This window comes from Giraffa tippelskirchi, chromosome 1 (genome assembly GCF_054371585.1).
Source record: "Giraffa tippelskirchi isolate mGirTip1 chromosome 1, T2T-mGirTip1v1.2.pri, whole genome shotgun sequence".
Lineage (NCBI taxonomy): Eukaryota > Metazoa > Chordata > Mammalia > Artiodactyla > Giraffidae > Giraffa > Giraffa tippelskirchi.
Window position 1 is genome coordinate 17,418,163 of NC_137275.1, and position 27,468 is coordinate 17,445,630.

Here is a 27,468-nt window from a genome sequence, read left to right on the forward strand (position 1 = left end):
CACACCTCTTATTCACCTATACTGCATTTTGGGGTCCCCATGTATACAGTTGGTCTTTAAGTGTCAGGTAACTTTTCTCTGGGTGCCTTGTCAGGTCCCAGCTTATGGTGAACATTTCCAACTAACAAGCATCCTCACTTCAAATTTAAGCAGTTTATGGAAATGAATTTCATATATATATATATTATATATAGTATATATATATAATATAGTAAGAGTATGTTCTCACTACTATAAATACCTTAATGAAAACAATTTTCATAAAGAACAATACTTTAAATGTTTTCATGTCTACTGCTTTGGGAGACAGGTTCTTTACCACTAGTGCCACCTGGGAAGCCCAGGGTCCAGGATTCTGATAAATTAGGGATTGTCTACTAACCTTTTCTATAAAGTTTAGTGCAATGAACAGAGTCCAGTGAATATTACTCTAAAGAAAACTCCTCCTGTAAATGACAAGGTTCATTATTCCTATGGATTCAGTTGCCATTTTGAAAATAAGATCTAATTATAAGTACCAAACCAAATAAGTATTATAATGAGTGAGAACTGGTGTTGAAAATGAATCACTCACTTCAAATGATATCAATCAAGAAAAAAATCACATTAACATTTCATTATGCATGAGACATGATAAAATTCCATGTGTCTTCAGAAGGTATGATTGAAAGGCCATTTCTTCCACGATGTCTTGGTGCTATGATGTCTGTAGAAAAGCTCTCCAAAATGTTCCCTGTTGGGTTCATCATTTTATCTTATTTCATCCAGTCCCATGGGCTTTCATTCTTTTTAACTTGTACATTTAAAATTAAAACTTGTATGATTCAGCTTATTATAATGTCTTGCTCTGGGAGAATTAATATAATTTCTTTCTACCTCCTTGTTGCATTATATTTTAATGTTAAGAAATCTTAAATAGTTTCCTATTGTATATACATAAAAACTCTCTAATATACTGAATTACATACTCATTTTAAATATCAAACAGTTGTAGAATTAATCCCAAACCTACTTTACATGGTAATAGGCCACAAGCATTTAATCATTGAACCTCTTTTAATCAGCATAGGCTCCCTGAATAATTATATATTGTGGCTACACAGGAGAAATATATAATATTTTCAATTTATAGATTGTCTAGGATACCTGTTTGACTTAATTATTAATAAAATGCTATAATAAAATTTAACATCTTTGGGGTACATGTAGCCTGTACACTTATTCAAAAAATTTGATCCTATTTGAATTTTTTTTTATTTGATAATAAAAATAGATGGTATTTAGTGGGATCAAATTAGCTTTAGTGCTGTCTTAAATAGTTTCTGAGATGTTCCTAAACAGTTTCTGCTTAATAACTAATTAACACATTAGAGAGTGTGTATGTGAGCTCAGTTGTGTCCTACTCTTTGCAGCCCCATGGACTGTAGCCCATCAGGCTCCTCTGTCCATGGAATTTTTCAGGCAAGTATACAGGAATGGGTCGCAATTTCCTTCTCCAGGGGATCTTCCTGACTCAGGGATTGAACCCACATCTCTTGCATCTCCTGCTGGGAAGCCCCAATTATTACATTATGATAATTCAATTAAGCTATCATCTCCCGTCTTGTGGACTTCCCTGGTAGCTCAGCTGGTAAAGAATCTGTCTGCGATGCAGGAGACCCTGGTTCCATTCCTGGGTTGGGAAGATCCCCTGGAGACGGAATAGGCTACCCATTCCAATATTCCTGGGCTTCCCTAGTGTTTCAGATGGTAAACAATCTGCCTGCAATGCTGGAGACCTGGTTCGATCCCTGGATTGGGATGGTCTCCTGGAGGAGGGCATGGCAACCCACTCCAGTATTCTTGCCTGGAGAATTCTGTGGACAGAGGAGTCTAGTGGGCTATAGTCTATGTGGTCACAAAGAGTTGGACACGACTGAGTGACTAAGCACAGCCCAGCCCAGCACAGCACAGCCCATCTTGCACATGTAGACCTGAATTCAAGACTGGATGGGGTAGCAACTTGACATTAACTAGCAGTGTTGAAGACATTTCATAGCCTACAGCTTCACAAATTCATTCCCAAATTAATAGCCTAGAGAAGCATTTACAAACTCTCCAGTCCCAGAAGCCCCTTATACTCTTGGAAATGATTAAGAACCCCAAACATCTATTGCGATGTGAGTTACATCTATTAGAATTTAAAGCTGAGAAATTAAAAAGATATATTTATTAATTAAACTATTTAAAAATAAGAATAACAAATTGATTACATGTTAACATAAAAACATTTTAAATAACTATATTTTCCAGAACACATACATACAAGAAAAGGAATGAAATTAATTATGGCTTATTTCAACATCTCTTTCATTATTGATGTTTTTCAGTTGCTAAGTCCTGTCTAACTCTGCTTCTCCATGGACAGCAGCTCACCAGGCTTCTCTGTCCTCTGCTATCTCCTGGAGTTTGCTCAAATTTATGTCGACTGAGTCAGTGATGCTATCTAACCGTCTCATCCTCTGCTGCCCCCTTCTCCTTTTTGCCTTCAATCTTTCTCAGCATAAGGATCTTTTCCAGTGGGTCAGCTCTTCAAATCAGGTGGCCAAATTATTGGAGGTTCAGCTTCAATATCCTTCCAGTGAATATTCAGGGTTGATTTCCTTTAGGATTGACTAGGTTGATCGCCTTGCTGTCCAAGGGATTCTCAAGAATCTTCTCTAGCACCACCATTTGAAAGCATCAATTCTTCAGTGCTCAGCCTTCCTTTTGGTCCAACTCTCACATCCATACATAACTACTGGAAAAACCATTTCTTTGACTGTATGGACCTTTGTTGGCAAAGTGATGTCTCTGCTGTTTAATACGTTGTCTAGGCTTGTGATAGCTTGCCTTCCAAGGAGCAAGTGTCTTTTGATTTCATGGCTGCAGTCACTGTCCACAGTGATTTTGGAGCCCAGGAAAATAAAATCCTTTACTGCTTCTACTTTTTCCCCTTCTATTTGCCATGAAGTGATGGGACTGGATGCAATGATCTTAGATTTTTAATGCTGAATTTCAAGCCAGTATTTTCACTCCCCTCTTTCATTCTCATCAAGAGCTCTTTAGTTCCTCTTCACTTTCTGCCATTAAAGTGGTATCATCTACATATCTGAGGTTGTTGCTATTTCTCCTGGCAATGTTGATTGCTACTTGTGATTCATCCAGCCCAGCATTTCACATGATGTACTCCGGATATAAGTTAAATAAGCAGGATGACAATATACAGCCTTGACATACGCCTTCCCCAATTTGGAACCAGTTACTTGTTCCATGTCAGGTTCTACCTGTTGCTTCTTGTTCTGCATACATGTTTTTCAGGAGACATGTAACATGGTCTGGTATTCCCATCTCTTTAAGAATTTTCCAGTTTCTTGTGATCCACACAGTCAAAGACTCTAGTGAAGTCAATGAAGCAGAAGTAGATGTTTTTCTGGAACTCCTTTGTTTTCTCCATGATGCAACGAATGTTGGCAATTTGACTTCTGCTTCTTTGAAACCCAACTTGTACATGTGGAAGTTCTTAGTTCATGTACTGCTGAAACCTAGATTGAAGAATTTTGAACATAAACTTGCTAGTATATAAAATGAATACAATTGTATGGTAGTTTGAACATTCTTTGGTATTGCCCTTCTTTGGGATTGGAATGAAAACTGACCTTTTCCAATCCTGTGGCCACTGCTGAGTTTTCCAAATCTGCTGACATATTGAGTGCAGCACTTTAACAGCATCATCTTTTAGGATTTTAAATAGCTAAGTTGGAATTCTGTCACCTCCACTAGCTTTGTTCATAGTAATTCTTCCTAGAGCCCATTTGTCCTCTCTAGGTGAGTGACCACACCATTGTGGTTATCTGGGTCATTAAGACCATTTTTGTATAGTTCTGTGTATACTTACCACCTGTTCTTAATCTCGACTGCTTCTGTTAGGTCCTTATCTTTTCTGTCCTTTATCACACTCATCCTTGCTTGAAATGTTCCCTTGATATCTCCAATTTTCTTGAAGAGATCTCTAGACTTGCCCATTCTGCTGTTTTCTCTATTTCTTTGCATTGTTCATTTGAGAAGTCCTTCTTATCTCTCCTTGCTATTCTCTGGAACTCTGCATGTAGTCAGTATATCTTTCCCTGTCTCCTTTGCATCTTGCTTCTCTTCTTCTCTGAGCTATTTATAAGGCCTCCTCAGACAACAACTTTGCCTTCTTGCATTTCTTTTTCTTTGGGATGATTTTGGTCACTGCCTCCTGAACAATGTTACGAATCTCCATCTGTAGTTCTTCAGGCACTCTGTCTACCAGATCTAATCCCTCGAATCTATTCATCATCTCCACTGTATAATCATAAGGGATTTGATTTTGGTTGTACCTGAATGGTCTAGTAGTTTTCCCTACTTTCTTCAATTTAATCCTGAATTTTGCAATAAAGAGCTCATGATCTGAGCCACAATCAGCTCCAGATCTTTTTTTCTTTCTGTTCATACAACCAAGTAAGTCTAACAGTGAACCACTAACTGCAAAGAGACGTTGGGTTAATTTGTGTTCTAAAATTATATACAAACAATGTGATTTACACTCATGTATTATTTAAAGAGCATATGTGCCTATGATATTTTTATGCTTAAAATAGCAAAAATCTAGAAAAAAGCAGCTTTAAAATAGAAATATAGAGTGAAGTGATGATTAGGAGAGACGTGGGTGCTCATACTTTAAAAAGAGACACTAAAAAGGAAGTGGCTGTTTATCCAGGTTCTGGGAAGATAACTAAATCCCAGCTTTTGTTTGTTCAGCTGAATGATGAGAGCAGAGCTTGCTACTGCAATCGTACCAAGGATTGTCTGCTCAGTACATTAGTAATCACTTAGCTCCAGATGCTGTCCTGAGCCTCAGTCTGACTTTGGGCTGCAAGAAACTTCCCCTTCCTTACAAGTTAAACCAGTATTTCATGTAAAAATGATGAAAGTAAGACTAGTGGCAACCATGTTTTACCTTTAGGCACTTGAAAATAGTTAACTTCAAACCTGAAATACAATCTGAAAAGAGAATCAATTTATATAGTGTCACTATTAGTAATTTCTGTAACTTTTCTTCAACCCTCCCATCACTGCTTATACAACACAATAGTAAACATTTACATGCCAAACCTATTATGTCTTTTTGTATATATATATATTTCCTTTATTTATACTTAGTGTTTTATTATTTTTTTCTTTTTTTAAATAAATTTAGTTATTTTAGTTGGGGGCTAATTACTTTACAATATTGTAGTAGTTTTTGCCATACATTGACATGAATCAGCCATGGGTTTACATGTGTTCCCCATCCTGAACCCCCCTCCCACCTCCCTCCCCATCCCATCCCTCTGGGTCATCCCATTGCCACAGCCCTGAGCATTTGTCTCATGCATTGAACTTGGAATGGCATTCTGCTTCACATATGATAATATACATGTTTCAATGCTATTCTCTCAGAACGTCCCACCCTCACCTTCATTGATTCAATCTTCCAACAACTCTGTGAGGTAGATATTATTGTTTTCCCCATTGTACAGACGAGAGAAAGGTTATGTAGCTCCCAAGACCACAGTGCTTTAGGGAGTGACATAGGGATAGAATCTAGGCAGAGGACTTGAGGCTATCACTGCTACATTGTACTTTATTTACAGGTTTATTTGATTCATTTAAGTACTGAAATTGATGTTTCATTTTCTTTTTTCTTCCACATTGATCTCAAATGTTGCTGTTGATAATATCCATTGCAGTGGTTATTTTATAGAATCAGAAGCAAGTAACAACTTAATATTTTTTTTTCCTATTGAAACGAAATTAAGAATCAAGAAAAGAATTTTAAATAGTTATTTTTTATTTGACAACTCTTCTGGATTTATAGGAAAGGCCAAATTTTAACCTAAGTCCTCCATCCAGGAGGAAAACTAAGAACATGAGAACCAGATCCTGACCAATTTTTTTCTTCATCCTTAACAGGCAATAAACCAAACGCAGATACAGAAGAATCAAAAAGAAAAAAAAAGGAAAAAATATTGTAAGATTATTACATTCCAAACCAACAAGATAGTATTCAGTCATTCATCCAGGAGTTGAGAACCCTCCCTTCTCACCTATGAACTCTTGTTACTTGTTTCCATGTATCTCCCATGTCTTTTCTGTTTCCCACACAGAAAGAGAACAATAACACTAAGATATTTAACTATTTACTACCTGTCTCCAAGATAAATTATAAAGCATAATGCCATGCAGTCTCTCTCTATTTTACATATATGGGGCTCTGTGCAAAAAAATTCATCAAGAGTTATTAACACCAATCTCTTGGTGTGTTTAATAACTAATAACAAAATAATAATGGCTGTGATCTCTTGACTGCATAGTATGCTCCAGTCACTGTGCTAAATGCTTTGACTACCTTATTTCATTGACTCTTTGCCACACCTTCCTAATACAAGGATAACTACAGTAAGTCCCTTACATAGGAAACTTCAAGTTGCAGACTTTCAAGGATGTGAATGTGCGTTCCCATGTCCAATCATGTAAGTTGGTTCACTTGTCTGTCACATGCATGTTTCCTCTACATGTGGTTGGATTTTTGTATACTTTATAGAGCACAGTAGTACATATCTTTATTTCAAGCCAAGATGTCCAGAGAAAGTGTAAAGGCAGTGGTACTGTAGCTCGTACTAAGAAGCACCAGCTATTGTTATTTTTCAAGGTATTGTACTGTAAGATTAAAAAGTTTTCTTTATTTTTTGGGTTTGCTTTTTATGCATTATTTGTGTGAAAAGTGTTACAAACCTATTACAGTACAGTACTATGTAGCTGATTATATAAGTTGGGTACTTAGGCTAACTTTGTTGACTTATGAACACACTCTCAGAATGGAACTTGTTCATATATAGGGGACTTACTGTAACCTCATTTTACAGATAAGGAAACTGATGCTCCGTAAGTATCAATGTCAGGATTCCAAACCCTGTGGGCTTCATCATAGAGACTCTACTATGTCTTTCTCCCATTGGTTTTGGTTTTATGTTTGTGTCTAGAATTGTTTTTCTTCAGCCTAAAATGTTCCTTTAATATTTCTTACAGTTCAGGAGAAGTCCATATCCTTGTAGTTGGAATTATCTCAGCTTTTCTTTTTCATGTTGTTAAAATGACTGTGTTTTGCTCTTAGGTTTGCAGTGAATTCTCCTGGATATAGAATTCTAGGTTGACAGGTTTCTTTCTTCTTTTTACAGAACTTTAATGAGCCTATTCCATTGTCTTCTGGCTTGTGGTGCTTTTGAGATGTCTGTGATCATTTTTACTTTTGTTCCCCTGTACATAGGGTGGGTTAATGTTTATTTCTCTTTATTATTCAATTATGAAATGCTTCTCTGTGGTTTTCTTTGTGGTATCCTGCTTAGGAGTCATTGAGGTTAAAACTTTCAAGATGGCAAAGGAGTAAGACTAGGAGATCACCTTCCTCCCACAAATACATCAAAATTGTATCTGCATGTGGCACAGCTCCCCCATAAAACACCTTCTGAATACTAGCCGATGAGCCCAGACTTCCAAAAAGGGGTCATTGAAATTTTGAATCTGTGGGTTCGTTGTTTCATCTAATTTGGAAAAAATTGATACATTTCTTCAAAAATTTCTCTCCTGATCTTTTCCCCTCTCTCCTTCTGGGGCTCCAGCTAGGAAGCTGCTTTCTGTTGCCCCACAGGTCCTTGAGGTTCAATAACTATTTCTTGTCAGTCTTTTTTGCCTCTGAGTTTCAGTTTGGGTAACTTAAGTTGCTATGTCTACAAGTTCATTGACACTTGCTTTTTCTGTGCCTAAATTTCTGTTAATCCCACTTAATGTATCTTTGGCTTCCCAGGTGATGCTAGTGGTAAAGAACCCTTCTGCCAATAAAGGAGATGTGAAAGACAGAAGTTCGATCCCTGGGTCAGGAAGATCCCCTAGAGAGGAAATGGCAACCCACTCCAGTATTCTTACCTGGAAAATCCCATGGACAGAGGAGCCTGGTGGGCTACAGTCCATAGGGTTGCAAAGAGTTGGACATGACTGAAGCGACTTGGCACATGAAATACATCTTTTCTGTACAAAACTAATTTCTCATTTTGTATGTAGTAGTTTTTCTCCTCATCTTGTTCACATTTTCCTTTGATCACATTTATATGTAACACCTGTTAAAATTTCTTTGTCTCTGATATTGGTTTTGTGTTTATTGACTGATGTTTCTCCTAGTTTCAGGTTCCATGTTCCTGCTTCTGAGGGCATGTCTAGTAATTTTGATTGGGGATTGAAGATCATGCATTTGACATTGCTACATGTCTGGCTTTTATTGTCTCAAAGGGTGCTGGGTTTTATTCTGGTGGCCAGTTAAGTCATTTCCTGTTCCATTTGATCCTTTTGAGGATTGTTTAAATTTCTGATAGGGCAAATCTAGAGTAACTTATTCTCTGGGGCTGGTTTAGTCCTACTACAGAGATATGGCTCTTCTGGGGTGTGTACTGAATGCCCCAGGCATTCAATTAGGGCCACTTTCAGCAACATACTTGGCAGGATGCTTATATGCATTTGTAGAACTTTTCTTTTTCTAAATGACTTCTTCTTTTCTAGCACTCTGGCCCACAAATTCTAGCTCCCTCAGCCTCTCTGAACTCCAGTATTTGTCTTTTCACCTCAAAGAGGTCATGACAATCTACTCATCTTCCTGCTTCCTGTACTATTATCTGAAAGGTGCTTCCAGGAGGAATTCAGGGTAATTGCAGTACTCAGTTGATTTACTTTCTCTTAAAATCATAGTCAGATGCTGACTATTGCCAATACCTGAAACATATATATTATCCTGTTCATATATGTTATCATCTTGTATAGTTGTGTATAACAGGAAGGAAAATTCAGTCTTATTTACTTCAATGTGGTCTTTTTAAGAGCTTTCTTTTTTAAGATGATATATACACCATCTCTTTAGGAATAAATCCACTAACAAAAAATGATTTACTTAACGTGTGTGTATTCTGTGATTAAAGAGAATATACAAACAGAAATGAGATATATCAAATCTTTTCATTGTTAATAAATAATAATGATTGAAGTAAAAATAAACTCTTCCAAGAGCAGAATTTGTCAAGAATCAGAATTTTTAAGATATTAACCTATTTTTTTCCTTGGATTTAAAATCATTCTGTTTTTAAGAAGAAGAAAAGTTATCTAAATTCTTTTATATACTAGCAAGCTTGACATTCCTGTTCATGGGAATCTGATGGTAGCAGGGTTTAACAGTGTGAGAAAAATTCTCTTCTTTGGGCATTCTCTTAGAAGGGAAAAAACTCAGTTTGGGCTTTGCTTTGTTTTTCACATTAGAAGAGCATTCAAGATTTTGTTTATTTATTCAAGTTTTATTTTAATGCTTTTTGTCCCTGGCTAGACCCTGGGGGGCAGAACAGTGTAACAGTAATAATGATGGAGCCTATTTAAAGAATTTCAAACTCAAAAACACTTATCTTCCAACCTAACAACTATAACTTTGTCCACAGCAGGTCCGCAACTTCTTTTTCCGCAAAGAATGACTGATTTCAACATAAAGGGGCCTCTTTTTCCTAAGCTACCTCTTGGAATGGGAAGGGGAATGCATCTTCTTTTATACTTTCTCATTTTCTATAATCCACTCATTTAAAGAAATCAAAGAAATTTTCTCTTTCCTGCAGAAAGATAGTGTTGCTGGCTCTTCACCATGAGGCTGTGCTCTTAGGGTTAATTTCCTGGGCTTGGTATGGGTTTGTGCTTACCGCTACACACACACACCTACCCCCCCACACCCACACCCACACCCACACCCACCCACCACCCACCCCCCACAGAGTTTTCTGGAGTTCCGAGAGTCCACTGGCATATCTTTGGAGCACTTCTGGTATCTGCCAGAAAATCTTGGAGGCCATCTCAGAATTCTACCAAATTTGACTGCCCAAATGGACTATAGGATCTAATTTTTCCAAAATATTTTTTTTATCTCTCTCTCTGTGTATGTCTGTATCCATGCAAAAAAGATTTTATAAGGTGCTAACAATTGTTAAGGGCTTCCCAGGTGGTGCCACTGTTAAAAAACCCACCTGCTAATGCAGGAGACTGGCCCTTCTCTGGTGGCTCAGACAGTAAGGAATCCAGCTGCAATGCAGGAGACCCAGGTTTGATCCCTGGGTCAGGAAGATGCCCTGGAGAAGGGAATGGCTACCCACTCCAGTATTCTTGCCTGGAGAATTCCATGGACAGAGGAGTCTGGCAGGCTACAGTCCATGGGGGCTCAGAGTAGGACAGGAGCAAGCAACTACAACTTGTAACAATTGCTACCATTAGGCAGGCGAGAGAGTAAATGTTTAGTTTCATCTTCTTTCTTATCTGTATTTGCTAACAGTTCTATATAGATGCATATGAAAATGATGAGTCATTTTAAAAAGACTTACGTAGTAACATTAAAGTGCTAACTCCACCTGATAAAGCACATAGAACAAAATGCTGATGGTATTTCCTGAATTATTGATTTTCTTACCAGTTGCATTAATTTGACTTAATATGTCTTTAAAACAGAGGCACTTAGGGTAGGGGTAAATGTATAGCACTTTTCTATGCTTGCTTTGAGAACACCAAAAATGGAAAGGTGGAGACACTGATAGGGGCACTCATTATGGAGCTCACAGGGAGGGTGCTTCCTCCCAGCATGAATTTCTCTTTAAATAGAAGTACAGAAGATTCATGGCATTGCTCCTGACAGCATTGAAATTCACTTTAATGGGGGTATGACCTAAAACAAACCTCTGATACCTGATCATGATGATGGGCTGTTTATTTATTTCTTCTCCTTCATTTCTAGCAGGGGAGATGATTAATGCCCCTACCTTTGTCGTGATGGCCTCTGTGGACAAGGTGCCTCCTTGAAGGACATTCACTGTTTTAAAGTGCTGATCCATCTCATTTTTTCTTTTCAGGCTGTCTGTGGAAGGACACCAATGTGAACCCATGAGAATAGCCTTCCAACCTATATGGGAGGAAAATGGTCAAACTAGGAAGCTTAGAGAGTTTTATTGCTCGAATCTCAGGTGAGAAAATTTTCAGATGATATAGGAAGCTTTTGACTGGTATAAACCATGTCCAGGTAAAATGGTGCCATATGATGGTGGGCAGTTTCCTGATGTGGGGGACAGACAAGCCAAAAAACAACTGAGTTGTTTGTTTTGTTATTATTATTTACTGTTGTGATAAACTACACCTAACATGGAATTTGGGCTTCCCTGGTGGCTCAGACAGTAGGGAATCCACCTTCAATGAGGGAGTCCTGGGTTCGATCCCTGGGTTGGGAAGATCCCCTGGAGGAGGGCATGGCAACCCACTCCAGTATTCTTGCTTGGAGAATTCCCACAGATGTAGGAGCCTGGCAGGCTACAGTGGCAAAGAGTTGGACACGACTGAGCAACTAAGTCCACACACAACTAAGCACAACATAAAATTTACCATCTTAACCATTTTAAAGTATACAGTTCAGTAGAGTTAAATATCTTCATATTGTCATGCAAGCAATCTCCAGGACTTTCTCACCTTGCAATGCTGAAGTTCTATACTCATTAAACATCATCTTCCCATTTCTCCTTCCTCAGCCCCTGGTAACCATCCTCCTACTTTTTGTTTCTATGAACTTGACTTTTCTAGGTAACTCATATCAGTGGAATTCTACATTATTTGTCTTTTCGTGATGGGCTCATATCACTATTACTTAGCATAATGTCCTCAAGTTTCATCCATGTTGTACCATATGTCTGAATTTCCTTTCTTTTTAAGGCTGAATAATTTTCCATTGTATATATATACTACATTTTGTTTATCCATTCAACCATTAATGGACACCTGTGTTACTTCCACCTTTTGGCTATTGTGAACAACCCTGCTTTGAACACAGGTGTGCAAATACCTCTTCCAGGCTCTACTTTTAATTTGGGGGGTATATATCTGGAAGTGGGATTGTTGGATCATATGGTAATTCTGTTTTTAATTTTTTGAGGAACAGCCATACTATTTCTACAGTGCCTGCATCATTTTACATTCCCAACAAATTATTATTTTTGTGGTTATGCTTTACTATATATTTGCCATAACTCAGATTACTATAGACTATAACTAGATTTTTAAGTAACCTGAGAGCAGAGATAGTTTCCTAGAACTTCAGGATATTTTGTAGAATTTTGCATCCTTGTATCATAGTGCTGAGGACATGGTAGGTATCAAATGCTAATTGATGAACCAGCTCTGAAGGCCAATTATTCCATATATAAAAAGCAGAGATGTTATTTTGCTGACAATGGTCCATCTAGTCAAAGCTGTGGTTTTTCCAGTAGTCACGTATGGATGTGAGAGTTGGACCATAAAGAAAGCTGAGTACCAAAGAATTGATGCTTTTGAACTGTGGTGTTGGAGAAGACTCCTGAGAGTCCCTTGTACTGCAAGGAGATCCAACCAGTCAATCCTAAAGGAAATCAATCCTGAATATGCATTGGAAAGACTGATGCTGAAGCTGACGCTCCAATACTTTGGCCACCTCATGCGAAGAACTGACTCACTGGAAAAGCCCCTGATGCTGGGAAAGATTGAAGGCAGGAGGAGAAGGGGAGGACAGAGGATGAGATGGTTGGATGGCATCACTGATTCAATGGACATGAGCTTGAGCAGGAGTTGGTGATGGACAGGAAAGCCTGGTATGCTGCAGTCCATGGGGTCACAAATAGTTGGACACGACTGAGCAACCTAACTGAACTGACTGAATTACGTTCTAACACTCCATCACTGGGAGATAAGTGTCAGAAACTACTTGAGAGAGAGGATTTTGGTGCAAGACTGTCAGGAGATAGAGACTACTATGCAATCCTTTAGGCCATGTACCCATTGTCATCATTTCAATGATGCATCCTTTGTTTGACAGAGATGCAAACATCTCTGCTTTATGGCAAAAATAGAGACAGAATGGGAAAACCGAAAGACCTGGCAAACATAGAGACTGATTGTAGGTATATTCAGAAACACCTCACATAAGGGGAATAAAGGAGAAAGAGCCGTCATTTTCAACCTTCAGTGAACTTACTGATTTTGAAATAAAGATCCCTGGACTCCTTGGGATTCCCTTTCAGCTAGGTCCAGTCTAAGGCTGAAAAATCTGCATTTTAATAAACATCAGAGAAAAATAACTGGAAACAGATGATTCCCACCATATTTAGATGTTGTCAGGTGATAAAACCAACTCACGATTCCCTGTGTTAACATGGGAAAATGAGTGGTGTCCTTAAAGACTCTCCCGTGCTGGGCTGCACTGTTGTAACCAGTGCTGAGCTGGCTACTTCATCATTTGGAGGACTTGCTGCTTTAAGTGATACCTGGATCTCCAGTTCTTAACTTGTGCTGAGTTATTCTCTACAATAACCAGTGTGATCATTCACTCTAAACCTACAGAGGCTGGCAATTTTGGAAAAGGTCTCTTCCAAGTTCTAGGATGATGATCAAGTCCAAGATACAGTTGAGTATTTTAGATGAAAGAACCAAGGTGGTGACCTTGACAGTTAACCCAATTGTCATCTGGGCTTCCTTGATTCTTTGAGTTATAGGTAAATTTGATTCAAATACAGTATTACAGTCTGTACAAGTCTGTCCCCTTACTCATGATCAGTTCACATTCTATGTGTAATTCTTCTAAGGGCCTTGGTCTCCGGACCCTGTTGGTTGGGCTCTACTTAAGCAAGTACAGACATTTTAGCTTCTTTTTAATTTTCAATAAGAAACCCACTCATGAACATTCTGAGGTTAATCACATTACTGAAAATCCATGGATTTACAGAGAGGCATCATACTATTGTGGGGCTTCCTGGTGGCTCAGATAGTAAAGAATCTGTCTGTAATGTGAGAGACCTGGGTTCAATCCCTGGCTCAGGAAGATCCCCTGGAGAAGGGAATGGCTACCCACTCCAGTATTCTTGCTTGGAGAATTCCATGAACTGGGGAGCTTGACAGGCTATGGTACAAGGGGTCACGAAGAGTTAGACATGACTGAGTGACTAACACACATGCACATCTTACTGCCACGTGGCAGTGGTCACATTTTCTATTTTTCCCATGCCATCTTTTGTTGCATTTAGAAAAATTCATGCTCCCAACATGTGCCCTTCCTGGCCATAGAGCACCCTGGGAATTTTAGTAGAGATCATCATTCACCCTGGAACTTTTGCCATCTGCAATCTACCACTTCTATCAGAATCTGAGCAATTAAATTTTTTTCTACTGTACTTTTATTACCAACAAATCTCTTGGAGGAATATGTTGTGTTAATGTTTGTTTAAGATATTTTCTCAGGACCCAGGGTCCTGAGTCCAAATTACAGAATAAGCACCAAAGCCATATAATAATCTTGAGGATGGTATGTAGAGGCTATGCCCACATCAGACTCTCTCAGTGTGGCCCAAACTCCCTCTCTTGTCCCCCAAACCAAGATTAGTTTCCAATGATACAGACTGCAGCTCACAGGATCATATGATGTCTTTAGCCTGGAGTATGTTGTCCTGAAACTGGGATCAAGACGGCTGAGCAAACTCTTGATTTGTTTCTCTTTAGATTCATGTCCGAATTTTAGAAGTCTGTGTTTTTAACATTTAAATGGTAGATCACACTAATAAATAGAGAGAAAAGATGGTGTTTGCTTCATCAGTGATTTATTTACATTATTTTTATTTAACCACCTTGTGCTGTGCTAAGTTGCTTCAACCATGTCTGACTCTTTGCGGCCCCAAGGACTCTTTGTAGCCCTCCAGTCTCCTCTGTCCATGGGATTCCCCAGGAAAGAATACTGGATTAGATGCCTTTTCCTCCTCCAGGGGACCTTCCCAACCCTCGGGTCAAACCTGCATCTCTTATGCCTCCTGCATTGGCAGGCAAGTTCTTTATCACTAGCACCACTTATCCTAATTCGTATGTTTTCTTGATCTCTTAAGGTGAGGAAGTGGGATGATGGAAGAAGAGTTGACTGGAAAGAGTCTTCTTCTACAGCCATTAATCAGTTTCATCAAATTGTCCCCATAGTTAGTGCTTAATTTGAAATGAAAATAGAAGCAATGTTCTTTTAATGAAAGGTTGACTTACATCTTTTTCCACAGCCTGCCATCTTGAACACTGAATTTGCATAGAGCAGGAATTTATAATCCAGATTTGAACTCAGTTACGAATTTTTTTTGGTTTGAAAAACATGAAAGCTTAATGAAAATACATATCAAATGATACAGAATATGAAAAGTACTGGAAAACTAGAGGATTTACTGGAAATAAACCTGCCATAAATTAACCTGTTTTCAGTACTTAGGACATGGAAGTAACCTAGATGTCCATTGACAGATGAATGGATACAGAAAGTGTGGTACATATATACAGTGGAATATTACTTAGCTACGAAAAAGAACACATTTGAGTCAGTTCTAATGAGGTCCATGAACCTGGAGCTTATTGCACAGAGTGAAGTAAGTCAGAAAGAGAAAGACAAATATTGCATATTAATGCATATGTATAGAATCTAGAAAGATCATACTGATGAACATATTTGCAGGGTAGCAATGAAGATGCAGACATAGAGAACAGACTTGAGGACACAGTTGGGATGGAGAGAGTGTGATGAATTGAGAAAGTAACATGAAAACATATACATTACAATATGTAAAATAGATGGCCAGTGGGGATTTGCTGTGTGACATAGCAAGCTCAGCCTAGTGCTCTGTGACAACCTAGAGGGATGGGATGGGGTGGGAGATGGGAGAGAGGTGGGGACATATGCATACCTGTGACTGATCCATGTTGATATATGGTGGAAACCAGCACTATATTTTAAAGCAATTATCCTCCAATAAAACATTTCTTAAAAAATTGACCTGTTTTCTACCAATGGAAATGGCAAGGCAATTATATTGAAACAGAATAAGATTTTCAAAATCAGTAGTTTTTGTTATTAGATTGATGTCCCAACACTATGGATAGTTTGTTGTCATTTGATAATTGTGCCAATCTATTTAATTCTTTTTTTCTCAAGAAGCACAAAAGTTATGTAGTTGAAGTTTCTTTCTTTACACTTCAACTCTGTTCTCTCTTTTATACCCTTCACTTCATGATCTGTTATTCTACTATAGTCAAAAGTCACTTAAATAAAGAAGTCATCTAGTCAATCTGAATTATGGACTTTTTTTAAAAACTAGAAGCAGATTTTTATTCTGCCTTTCAGTATATATACACTTTATGTTTTTTACTCTTTTAAAAATTGAAGTATAGCTGATGTACAATATTATATGTTACAGATATGCAGTATAATGATTCACAGTTTTTAAAGGTTATACTCCATTTACAGTTATTATAAAATATTGGCTCTATTGAACTCTATTTTTATTTAGTTGAAGAAGAGCCAGCATTGGTCATTGGGTCATTCATTGAGATGATACAATTTCATTAAACAGCTATTGTGTTTGGTGAAATATTAATTTTATTGAATACCTATTATGTACTCCCTGTATTAAGCACTGAATATATAATAGTAAACAAGACAGAGCACTTGGTATGAAAGCCTTTAAAATAAATAAAATAAAATAAAATAATTAGAAATGGAGACTAGAGACATTAAGCGAAAGACAACAAAAAGGAAACTGAGATAAGGAATAGAAGGGTGTGTATAGTTTATAGACAAGGTCATGGAAGGCTTTTGAGGGAGGTGATCTTGAAGCTGGAACCTGAAGTGTGAGAAGAACCCTTCTATGAACAGAGATGTGGGGTGGCTTCAAGGGGTTTCCAGGCAGAGACCCAAGGGGCAAGGAACTGGAAGGCCAAGGGACTGGCTGAGTCAGTGTGAGTGGGAGGGGGTGGCAGGGGATATGGGGGGAAAGACTAAGTTCTGGACACTCAGTGCCTCAGAAAATGATGGGGAGAAGCTCTGAGCTGTGTAGAGTGGAGGCAGGAGAAGCAGAAGACCAGAAGCAGGAAGACTAGCTGGACTCTCCCTAGATCCCCTGCACCTCACAGATGTGTATGTGCTCAGTCGATCAGTCACGTCCAACTCTTTGTGACCCCATGGATTGTAGCCCTCCAGGCTCCTCTGTCCATGGCATTCTCCAGACAAGTATACTAGAGTGGGTTGCCATTTCCTTCTCCAGGGGATCTTCCCAACCCAGGGATAGAACTTGCATCTCTTGCATCTCCTGCATTGGCAGGCAGATTCTGTGCCACCTGGGAAGCCCTAACAGGCAGAGGTTAAATACATATTTATTGAATATATAGGTGTCTCATGTGCTCAGTTAGCTTGAGGTGCAACCGCTCCATTCTCCCGGTATCTAGCAGAGTGTGATGCACAAGGTACATATGAAGGATTAATTTAGGGGCTTGGCAGAAGGACCACATCGAACTGAATATTTTGTTGCTGTTTCTTTTCTCTTACTTCACTGTGTAATCTTACCTGCACAGAGGAATATTTTTCTATGAATTATTCATTCAGCACACATCTTATAAAAAAATCTAATGTCTCTAACCTTTGGGAGCCATGGGGCTTCCCTAACCAGTATTTAGAGGAAAATCTCAGTGGTAGCACTTTACCGGTTTACCCTCTCAGCTCTTTTTCAGTTCTTGGCTCGTGTGAATAAGGAGGCCAGCCTGCTCTTCTGGGAATGCACAGCATGGATATATATTTTTTTACTATCGCAGCAGAATTGTTTTGAATACACTTCGGTCATGAGGTTAAAGCTCTCCATGAGGAATACTTCAGCCATAATTCTGCTGCCCTCTAGCCGAGCACTGAAGTCCCTCTGGAATGCTGGCATTACCCTTCAAGAATGGTTCTGAAACGACTTGACTCACTTGCCCAGCCTTTCTATTCCTATTGAAATTCTTCCAGAATGCTGGCAGTAAACTTCAGTCAGATGCCAGCATCCCTTTTATGTTCCACAAAGGGTTCTGTAACAATTTATTACATGATGCAACACAAGCTTACTTCTTGGAAAAGCTGATCAAAACTGTCCTGATAGATATCCTGTGGTTGGTTTATTTCAGCTTTACTGGTAACTCTGAGTGATTATCTAAAGGGATTGTGAAAGGACCATAGTGTATAGATGAAAGGACTGGATTTCTTAGTTAGATTCTGCTGCCACTACGTTTACTACTACTGCTATTTCTTTATTCTCTGAATTATTATTTTCAGAGAGACCAGGTCTTGAGTCCTGGCTCCAACACTTACAGTGAATAAAAGCCAGTGAGTTTGGTCAGAAATAAAATGTATCCTTGTAAGCTGGCCCCAAAATCACCGCGATGGTGACTGCAGCCATGAAATTAAAGACACTTGCTCCTTGGAAGGAACGCTGTGGCAAATCTAGGCAGTGTATTAAAAAAGCAGAGAAATCACTTTACTGACAAAGATCTGTCTAGTCAAAGCTATGGCTTTTCCAGTAGTCATGTATGGATGTGAGAGTTGGACTATAAAGAAAGCTGAGCGCCGAAGAATTGATACTTTTGAACTGTGATGCTGGAGAAGACTCTTGAGAGTCCCTTGGACTTCAAGGAGATCCAAACAGTCCATCCTAAAGGAGATCAGTCCTGGGTGTTCATTGGAAGGACTGATGCTGAAGCTGGAGTTCCAATTCTTTGGCCACCTGATGTGAAGAGCCAACTCACTGGAAAAGCCCCTGATGCTGGGAAAGATTGAAGGCAGGAGGAGAAGGGGACGACAGAGGATGAGATGGTTGGATGGCATCATCAACTCGATGGACATGTGTTTGAGCGAGCTCTGGGAGACAGTGAAGGACAGGGAAGCCTAGGGTGTTGCAGTTCATTGGGTGGCAAAGTGTCGGACACAACTTAGCAACTGAACAACAACAAAAACAAGCTGGCCCCAAACCTGAACAACACACGAAAATCAAATTATTTTCAAAACTCAAATGCATGGGGCTATATATATTTTTCACACACCTATTAATTCATTTATCATACATATGTTAAGTACATACTATATGCTGTGCCAAGTACTAGAAATATACATAGGTGGACATTATAGATATGGAATTTATAATCTAGGAGGGGCTGTGCTGTGATTTGTCACTTTGTCTGAAGATAACAAACTATCCCTAGAACTTAGTGGTTCAAAACAAGTATTTGTATAGTTCACAGTTCTTCAAGCCCACAATTGGTGCTGAGCTCAGCTACATTTTTCTTCTACTCTTGGCTGGCTTCCTCATGATTAAGGTCAGTGCCAAGTTGACTGGGCGCTGGTTAGTTTCGGATGGCCTCAGCTGGGCTGGCTGACTTGGCAGGGTCCTGCCCAACATGGCTCTCATATTCCAGCAGGCCAGTCCACGCTTGGTCATCTGGGCATCTGAGCAAGGCTCCAAAAGAGAGAACCGAAGCACACAGGACCTCTGGAGGCCTGGTCAGCACTGGCACACTTCCTTCCATTGCATTTTGCTCCTCAAAAGACTTCAAATTTTCATTTGTAAATTATATCTCAATGAAAGTGGGAAACATTTTAATTTCATACAGTAGCATTATTTTCTCCATCACCTCAAGGTGGGATAACGGATGGTTTTTCTATTTTTCTGATTTTGATGCTGTCTTTTTAATTTCAAGTAATCATCAGGTAGTATAATTTGCAACACAAAGGATAGCCAACTCTTTGGTTTTGACATTCTCTATAACTAGACTGTGGTAAATTCAGCATAGAATAGACTAGAAGAGATTAGTTTTCTATTTTAAAATACAAAGTAGAAGTGTTAGTCGTGTCTGACTCTTTGCAACCCCATGGACTGTAGCCTGACAGACTACTCTGTCCATGAAATTCTCCAGGCAAAAATACTGGAGGGGTTGCCATGGCCTTCTCCAGAGGATCTTCCCAACCCAGGGATCGAACCTGAGTCTCCTGAGTTGCAGGCAAATTCTTTACAGTCTGAGCCGCCTGGGAAGCCTTTAAAATAAAAAGCATATTTATACTGCTGACCTCACTAAGCTTTACAAAAGTGTTATTCTCTTGAAGAATGCATTACAAAGTCTGTCAAAATATAGTAATCTGAAAGGAACTGTTAATGTGTTGAGTCTTGATTTAATTCTATGGACTGAGAATTCCTAAAGCCTGATTTTATATTATTATTATTATTGTTATTATCATCAGTGACAGGAGGCAGCATTGTTCCACATATGGGGACTAGGAACATGTAAATAGAAGGTTTTGATCAACATTTAAATCTCTTTCCCCTTTTCAGTGTAAATTTTTTCTTAATGGTAGAAGACTGTACACTGGAAATAATGTGGATGGCTTATCCTTCTTAATACTGAAAAAAGTCACAGGTGGTTGAATTAATAAGAAAGGAGTATGTCACATATTTATGGCAACCAGGACGTGTTGGACAGTTTTAAATTCAAATATTTTGACCAGCTGTTAAAACATGTATTAAAATAAAACTTACAGTTTTGGAAATACAGTTACTTGAACAGTAATAGATTGCTAGGTCAAGAGGCATAAGTTCAGGTATGAGCTTTCAGTCTTAATTGCTGAGTATTTTGAAATGTTTGTATAGTTTGATAGAAAAGAGTGAGTTTTGTGGTCTGATGGGGCTGGTTTCAAAATTTAGATTTTCTACCTGCCTGTCCTTAGAAAAGTTAAGTTTTAAAACTTTCTGAGCAATTATTTCCTTATCTGTAAATTCTGAAAAATTACCCTGACCTCATAAGAAATGGCAACCTACTCCAGTATTTTTGCCTGGAAATCCCATGGACAGAGGAGGCTGGTGGGCTACAGTCCACGGTGTTGCAAAAGAGTCGGAAACAGCTTAACGACAAAACAACATGGGATTTAAAGATAAAATGAAATAATATACATAAACCCAATGACTCTAAGCCTGGCACACAGTAAATTTTTTTCCTATTTAATTTTTTTTATTGGAATATAATGGCTTTACAAGGTTGTGTTAGTTTCTGCGGTACAGTGAAGTGAATTAGATATATGCATACATATATTTGCTTCCTCTTGGACCTCCCTCTCACTCCCATCCCCATCCCACCCCTCTAGGTCATTACAGAGCACCAAGCTGAGCTCTGTGTGCTTCATATTAATAGGAGGTCCCCACTAGCTATCTGTTTTATACATAGTAGTGTATATGTGTCAATCCTAAATCTCCCAATTCATCTTACTCTCCCCCTCACCCCCCCACCTCCTGTATCCTCATGTTCCTTTCTCTGTGTCTACCTCTCTATTATCACTTTGGAAATAGCTTCATCTCCACCATTTTCTTATATTCCATATATATATGTTAGTATACGATATTTCTTTTCTCTTTGTGACTTACTTCACTCTGTATGGTAGACTCTAGTGTCCCATGACAGATGAGTGGATAAAGAAGATGTGGTACATATATACAATGGAATATTACTCAGCCACTAAAAGGACCGATATAGGGTCATTTGTAATGTTTCTATTTTTCGTTTCCAAAATGGAGCTATGACACTTACTGTGGAGCTCTGCAGGCTTGTGCTTCAGAACATGGGATAGATAAATAAATAAATTTAAATTAAAAAAAAAAGAACATGGGATCTGAATCAGGAAAATCTGTGTTAAACCTCCAGCTGTGCCACTACAAAACTGTGCAACTTTGAGCAGCACATTAGGTCAGGAAGAACTGAAATTTCAGCTTTGGCCTTGGGTTCCTCCATGGTCTGCTATATGGTTTCACCTTAGATTGTGGACAGCCAATTAGCTAAATGCCAATTTCAATGTCACTTCTGAAATCCTTGAATTTGTAAACGATCAAATATGTTACCATCATATCTAGTCAGCAAAATGACTTAGTGTAAGCAAGCTATGTGTTTCAGATGCATTCTTAGTTAATGTAGTGGTTTGGATTATTATTCAGGAAATAGTCAATCCTCTGTCCTCCTATGTGTATGGACTATACTTTCCTTCCCTATCAATATAGGGCTTGGCCATGTGATATGCTTTGGATAATGGAATGTTAGTGGCTGTGATTCAGGGATGTGTTCATGTGATGGTTTTGCCATCTTCCTCCTCTGTCACCACCATGCAAAGAGCTTCTTCTGAGCATCTGGGGTCCAGAAGGCCCACCTTCAGAGCAGACCTCAGCACAAGTTACAGTGAAGAGCAAAGTCCAGCTCATCGTGCAGCTAGAATCAGTCATGTGGCCTAGGTAAGCTGGCTTTCAGCTGATCTACAGATGTATGAACAAGAATAAATAACTGTGGTTTAAGCCATTGAATCTTGGGGCGGTTGGTTATATAGTATAGCTGTCTAATACAGCTTGTGAATATGCACTTTCAAATGTTATAGGTAAGCATCTGAGATTTAACTTGAAGAAATATTTCTTAACAGCATTATCTCATAAAACGCTATTATCTGGTTTTGATATGTAAATGCTTGTTATTGAAATAATACTGTTACAGTGGGCTTCCCTGGTGGCTCAGTAGTAAAAGATCTGCCTGCCAATGCAGGTGACGTGGATTTCATCCCTGAGTAGGGAAATCCCCTATAGAAGGAAATGGCAACCCACTCCAGCATTCTTCCCAGGGAAATCCCATGGACAAAGGAGCCTGGAGGGCTATAGTCCACTGGTCACAAAGAATCAGACATGAGTTTGCAACTGAGCACACATGCAAGCACAATGTTACAATAATTACCAACGATTATAAAGCTCTTTATATATCATATCTTCCATTTTTTATGTCCATTTTAAAGTGTTTATATCATCCTGAAAGATGATGCTGTTAAAGTGCTGCACTCTATATGCCTGCAAATTTGGAAAATTCAGCAGTGGTCACAGGACTGGAAGAGATCAGTTTTCATTCTAATCCCAAAGAAAGGCAATGCCAAAGAATGTTCAAACTACTACACAATTACACTCATCTTACATGCTAGCAATGTAATGCTCAAAATTCTCCAACCAAGACTCCAACAGTACGTGAAGTGAAAATTTCCAGATGTTCAAGCTGGATTTAGAAAAGGCAGAGGGAACAGGTCAAATTGCTAACATCCGTTGGATCATCAAAAAAAGCAAGAGAATTGCAGAAAAACATCTACTTCTGCTTTATTGACTATCCCAAAGCCTTTGATTTTGTGGATCACAACAAGCTGTGGAAGATTCTTAAAGAGATGGGAATATTGGACCACCTTACCTGCCGCCTGAGAAATCTGTATGCAGGTCAAGAAGCAACAGTTAGAACTGGACATGAAACAATGGACAGGTTCCAAATTGGGAAAGGAGTATGTCAAGGCTGTATATTGTCACCTTGTTTATTTAACCTGTAATATGCAGAGTACATCATGCAAAATGCCAGACTGGATGAAGCAGAAGCTGGAATCAAGATTGCTGGGAGAAATATCAATAACCTCAGATATGCATCAGACAATCTCTGCCAAATGCTGGTGAAGTTATGGAACAAGAAGAACTCTCACTCGCTGCTGGTGGGAGTGTAAAATGGTACAACCACCCTGGAAGACAGTTTGGTAGTTTCTTACAAAATGAAACAGATTCTTACCATATGACAATCATGCTATCTATATTTGCCCAAAGAAGTTTAAAACATATCTACACAAAAAACTGCACATGGATGTTAACAGCAATTCTATTAATAATTACCAAACCTTGGAAGCAACCACAGTACCCTCCAGGAGATGAACAGATAAACTGTGGTACAATGAATTACCATTCCATGCTAAACATAAATGATGATCAAGCCATGAAGAGACATGGAGGAAGCTTAAATGCACATTGCTTAAGTGAAAGAAGCCAATCTGAAAAGACAACATATGGTATGATTCCAACTCAGTGGCATTCTGGAAAAGGTAAAACTAGGAGAAAATGAAAGATCAGTGGTTGCCAGGGGTGAAAGGAGGGTAAGGATCAATAGGCAGAGCATAGAGAATTTTAGGATAGGAAAGTGAAAATACTGTGTATGATATGATAATAATGGATATATATCAGTAATGACACATTTATAAACATTGGTACAAACCCATAGAATGTACCACACCAAGAATAAACCCCAAGGTAAACCATGAACTGGGGTGATTGTTCAAGCTGGTTTTAGAAAAGGCAGAGGAACCAGAGATCAAATTGCCAACATCCGCTGGATCATTGAAAAAGCAAGAGAGTTCCAGAAAAACATCTATTTCTGCTTTATTGACTATGCCAAAGCCTTTGACTGTGTGGATCACAATAAACTGTGGAAAATTCTGAAAGAGATGGGAATACCAGACCATCTGACCTGTCTCTTGAGAAACATGTATGCAGGTCAGGAAGCAACAGTTAGAACTGGACATGGAACAACAGACTGGTTCTAAATAGGAAAAGGAGTACATCAAGGCTGTATATTGTCACCCTGCTTATTTAACTTATATGCAGAGTACATCATGAGAAACGCTGGGCTGGATGAAGCACAAGCTGGAATCAAGATTTCCGGGAGAAATATCAATAACCTCAGATATGCAGACGACACCACCCTTATGGCAGAAAGTGAAGAACTAAAGAGCCTCTTGATGAAAGTGAAAGAGGAGAGTGAAAAAGTTGGCTTAAAGCTCAACATTCAGAAAACTAAGATCATGGCATCTGGTCCCATCACTTCATGGGAAAGAGATGGGGAAACAGTGGAGACAGTGTCAGACTTTATTTTTTTGGGCTCCAAAATCACTGCTGATGGTGATTGCAGCCATGAAATTAAAAGACGCTTACTCCTTGGAAGGAAGGTTATGACCAACCTAGATAGCATATTTAAAAGCAGAGACATTACTTTGCTAACAAAGTCCGTCTAGTCAAGGCTATGGTTTTTCCAGTGGTCAGGTATGGATGTGAGAGTTGGACAGTGAAGAAAGCTGAGCACCAAAGAATTTTGAACTGTGGTGTTGGAGATCCAACCAGTCCATCCTAAAGGAGATCAGTCCTGGGTGTTCATTGGAAGGACTGATGTTGAAGCTGAAACTCCAATACTTTGGCCACCTCATGCAAAGAGTTGACTCATTGGAAAAGACCCTAATGCTGGGAAGGATTGGGGGCAGGAGGAGAAGGGGACAACAGAGGATGAGATGGTTGGATGGCATCACCAACTCCATGGCCATGGGTTTGGGTAAACTCCGGGAGTTGGTGATGGACAGGGAGGCCTGGCGTGCAGCGATTCATGGGGTCGCAAAGAGTTGGACACGACTGAGCAACTGAACTGAACTAACTGGGGTGATTATGATGTGTCTATGTAGGTTCATCTTTGATAATACATGTATCATTACAGAGAATGATGCTGATAACAGGGAGGCTGTGCGTGTGTGGGGGCAAGAGGTATATGGGCAATCTCTGTATCCTCCTTTTAATTTTGGTGTGAATCTAAAACTGCTCTAAAAAATAAAGTCTTAAAAAAAAAAAACTCAACATTCAAAAAACTAAGCTCATGGCATCCAGTCCATGGCAATTAGATGGGGAAATAATGGAAAGTGACAGATTTTATTTTCTTGGGCTCCAAAATCACTGCAGATGGTGACTGTAGCCATGAAATTAAAAGACGCTTGGTCCTTGGAGGAAAAGCATAGAGGAGGAAACCTAGAAAGCATATTAAAAAGTAGAGACACTACTTTACCAACAAAGGTCCGTATAGTCAAAGCTATTATTTTTCCAGTAGTCATGTATAGATGTGAGAGTTGGACCATAAAGAAAGCTGAGTGCTGAAGAATTGATGCCTTGAAACTGTGGTGTTGGAGAAGACGCTTGAGAGTCCCTTGGACAGCAAGGATATCAAACCAGTCAATCCTAATGGAAATCAGTCCTGAATATTCATTGGAAAGACTGATGCTGAAGCTGAAGCTTCAATACATTGGCCACCTGATGCAAAGAACTGACTCACTGGAAAAACCCCTGATGCTGGGAAAGATTGAAAGAAGGAGGAGAAGGGGGAGACAGAGGATGAGATGGTTGGATGGCATCAATGACTGGATGGGCATGAATTTGAGCAAGCTTTGAGAGGTGGTGATGGACAGGGAAGCCTGGTATGCTGCAGTCCATGGGGTCACAAAGAGTTGGACTCGACTGAACTACTGAACTGATAAAAGCTGTTGACTTTTTATACAGAAATCTTTCACAGAACTTTCAAATATTTAAATAGGGAATCATTTGCAACATGAATATTAAAAGAGTTCCTTAGTGAGATATTCTGAGCAAAAATGTATTCTTTGATCCAATAAACACTTATAAAAGTTAAAATAATAGCTGGACTGTAGCCCACCAGGGTTCCTCTGTCCGTGGAATTCTCCAGGCAAGAATATTAGAGTGGGTAGCCATTCCCTTCACCAGAGTATCTCCCCCACCCAGGGATCAAACCTGGGTTTCCTTAATCTCACGCAGAGTCTTTACTGTCTGAACCACCAGCAAAGCCCAAAATAATATAAGGCAAAATAATAAAGACTAGATTAAATCATAATATCAGTCTTTGTAGATGTGTCTAGTGTACTAGTGATTTGTATGTTAAATAAGTACCACTGAGAAACTGATTTAAGATCTCACACCTTAATTTCAGAGAAGCCATCTAATAAATAATTCTGGTAATCTTAGACTTCTTGAGCTTTGGTAAAGATGAGCTCTATGAAATTGAATGAGGCATTTGTTTTCATCATCATATTTTCATCATCACTGAATCAGTCAGGATAATTTGGCTGTTACTTTGGTTGAAACTCATAGGAACAAATTGGCTGCTTACATAAAAAGACTGTTTATTGGAAGGATATTGAACAGCTGGCAGGCTAAAAGAGGAGACCCTGATCCAGGGATGGAAGGAGTTCTTAGGTGGGAAACAGAGGTCTAAGCAGGTGGCGTTCTCTAGTAGTTTTTCCACCAGAAAACTAGTAGTTCTCTAGTGCTTTTTGTAGAATGGCTGAAGCCATTTTCTGCTTTACTGTTATTTTACGATTCAAATTCCAGGAATTGGGCAACTGAATAGCTTAGCTAGGAGAGTGTAGAGAATCACTGCGAATTACTGGAGAACTATGGTTTCCACCAAAGATGTCAAGAAGTAGAATGGATACAGGTCAGCCAAAGGATACCACCTCACCTTTACACTTACCCTCATTGTCATGAATTTTACTCGTCATGATTGCTTTTATTTATTCATTTATTTTTGGCTGTGTTGGGTCTTTGTTGCTGTGCTCTAGCTTTCTCTAGTTACAGCAAGTGAGGGCTACTCTTCATTGCAGTGTGCAGCTTTCTCATTGAGGTGGCTTCTCTTGTTGCAGAGCATGGGCTCTAGGCATACATGATTCAGTAGTTACAGCACATAGGCTCAGTAGTTTCAGAGTGCAGGCTTTGTTGCTCCGTGGTGTGTGGAATCTTCCCGGACCAGGGATCAAACCATGATCTCTGCATTGGCAGGTGGATTCTC

General features: G+C 39.1%; 1 long non-coding RNA gene across 1 annotated transcript; it reads left to right on the forward strand.

Moving 5' to 3' along the window:
- The first annotated feature begins 1,921 nt into the window (after positions 1-1,921).
- Positions 1,922-15,382, forward strand: LOC145542743 (uncharacterized). Its single transcript, XR_014080107.1, has 4 exons — positions 1,922-2,159; positions 5,998-6,557; positions 11,001-11,111; positions 15,036-15,382. It is a non-coding gene; the product is annotated as an uncharacterized LOC145542743 (long non-coding RNA).
- The last annotated feature ends 12,086 nt before the right edge of the window (positions 15,383-27,468 follow it).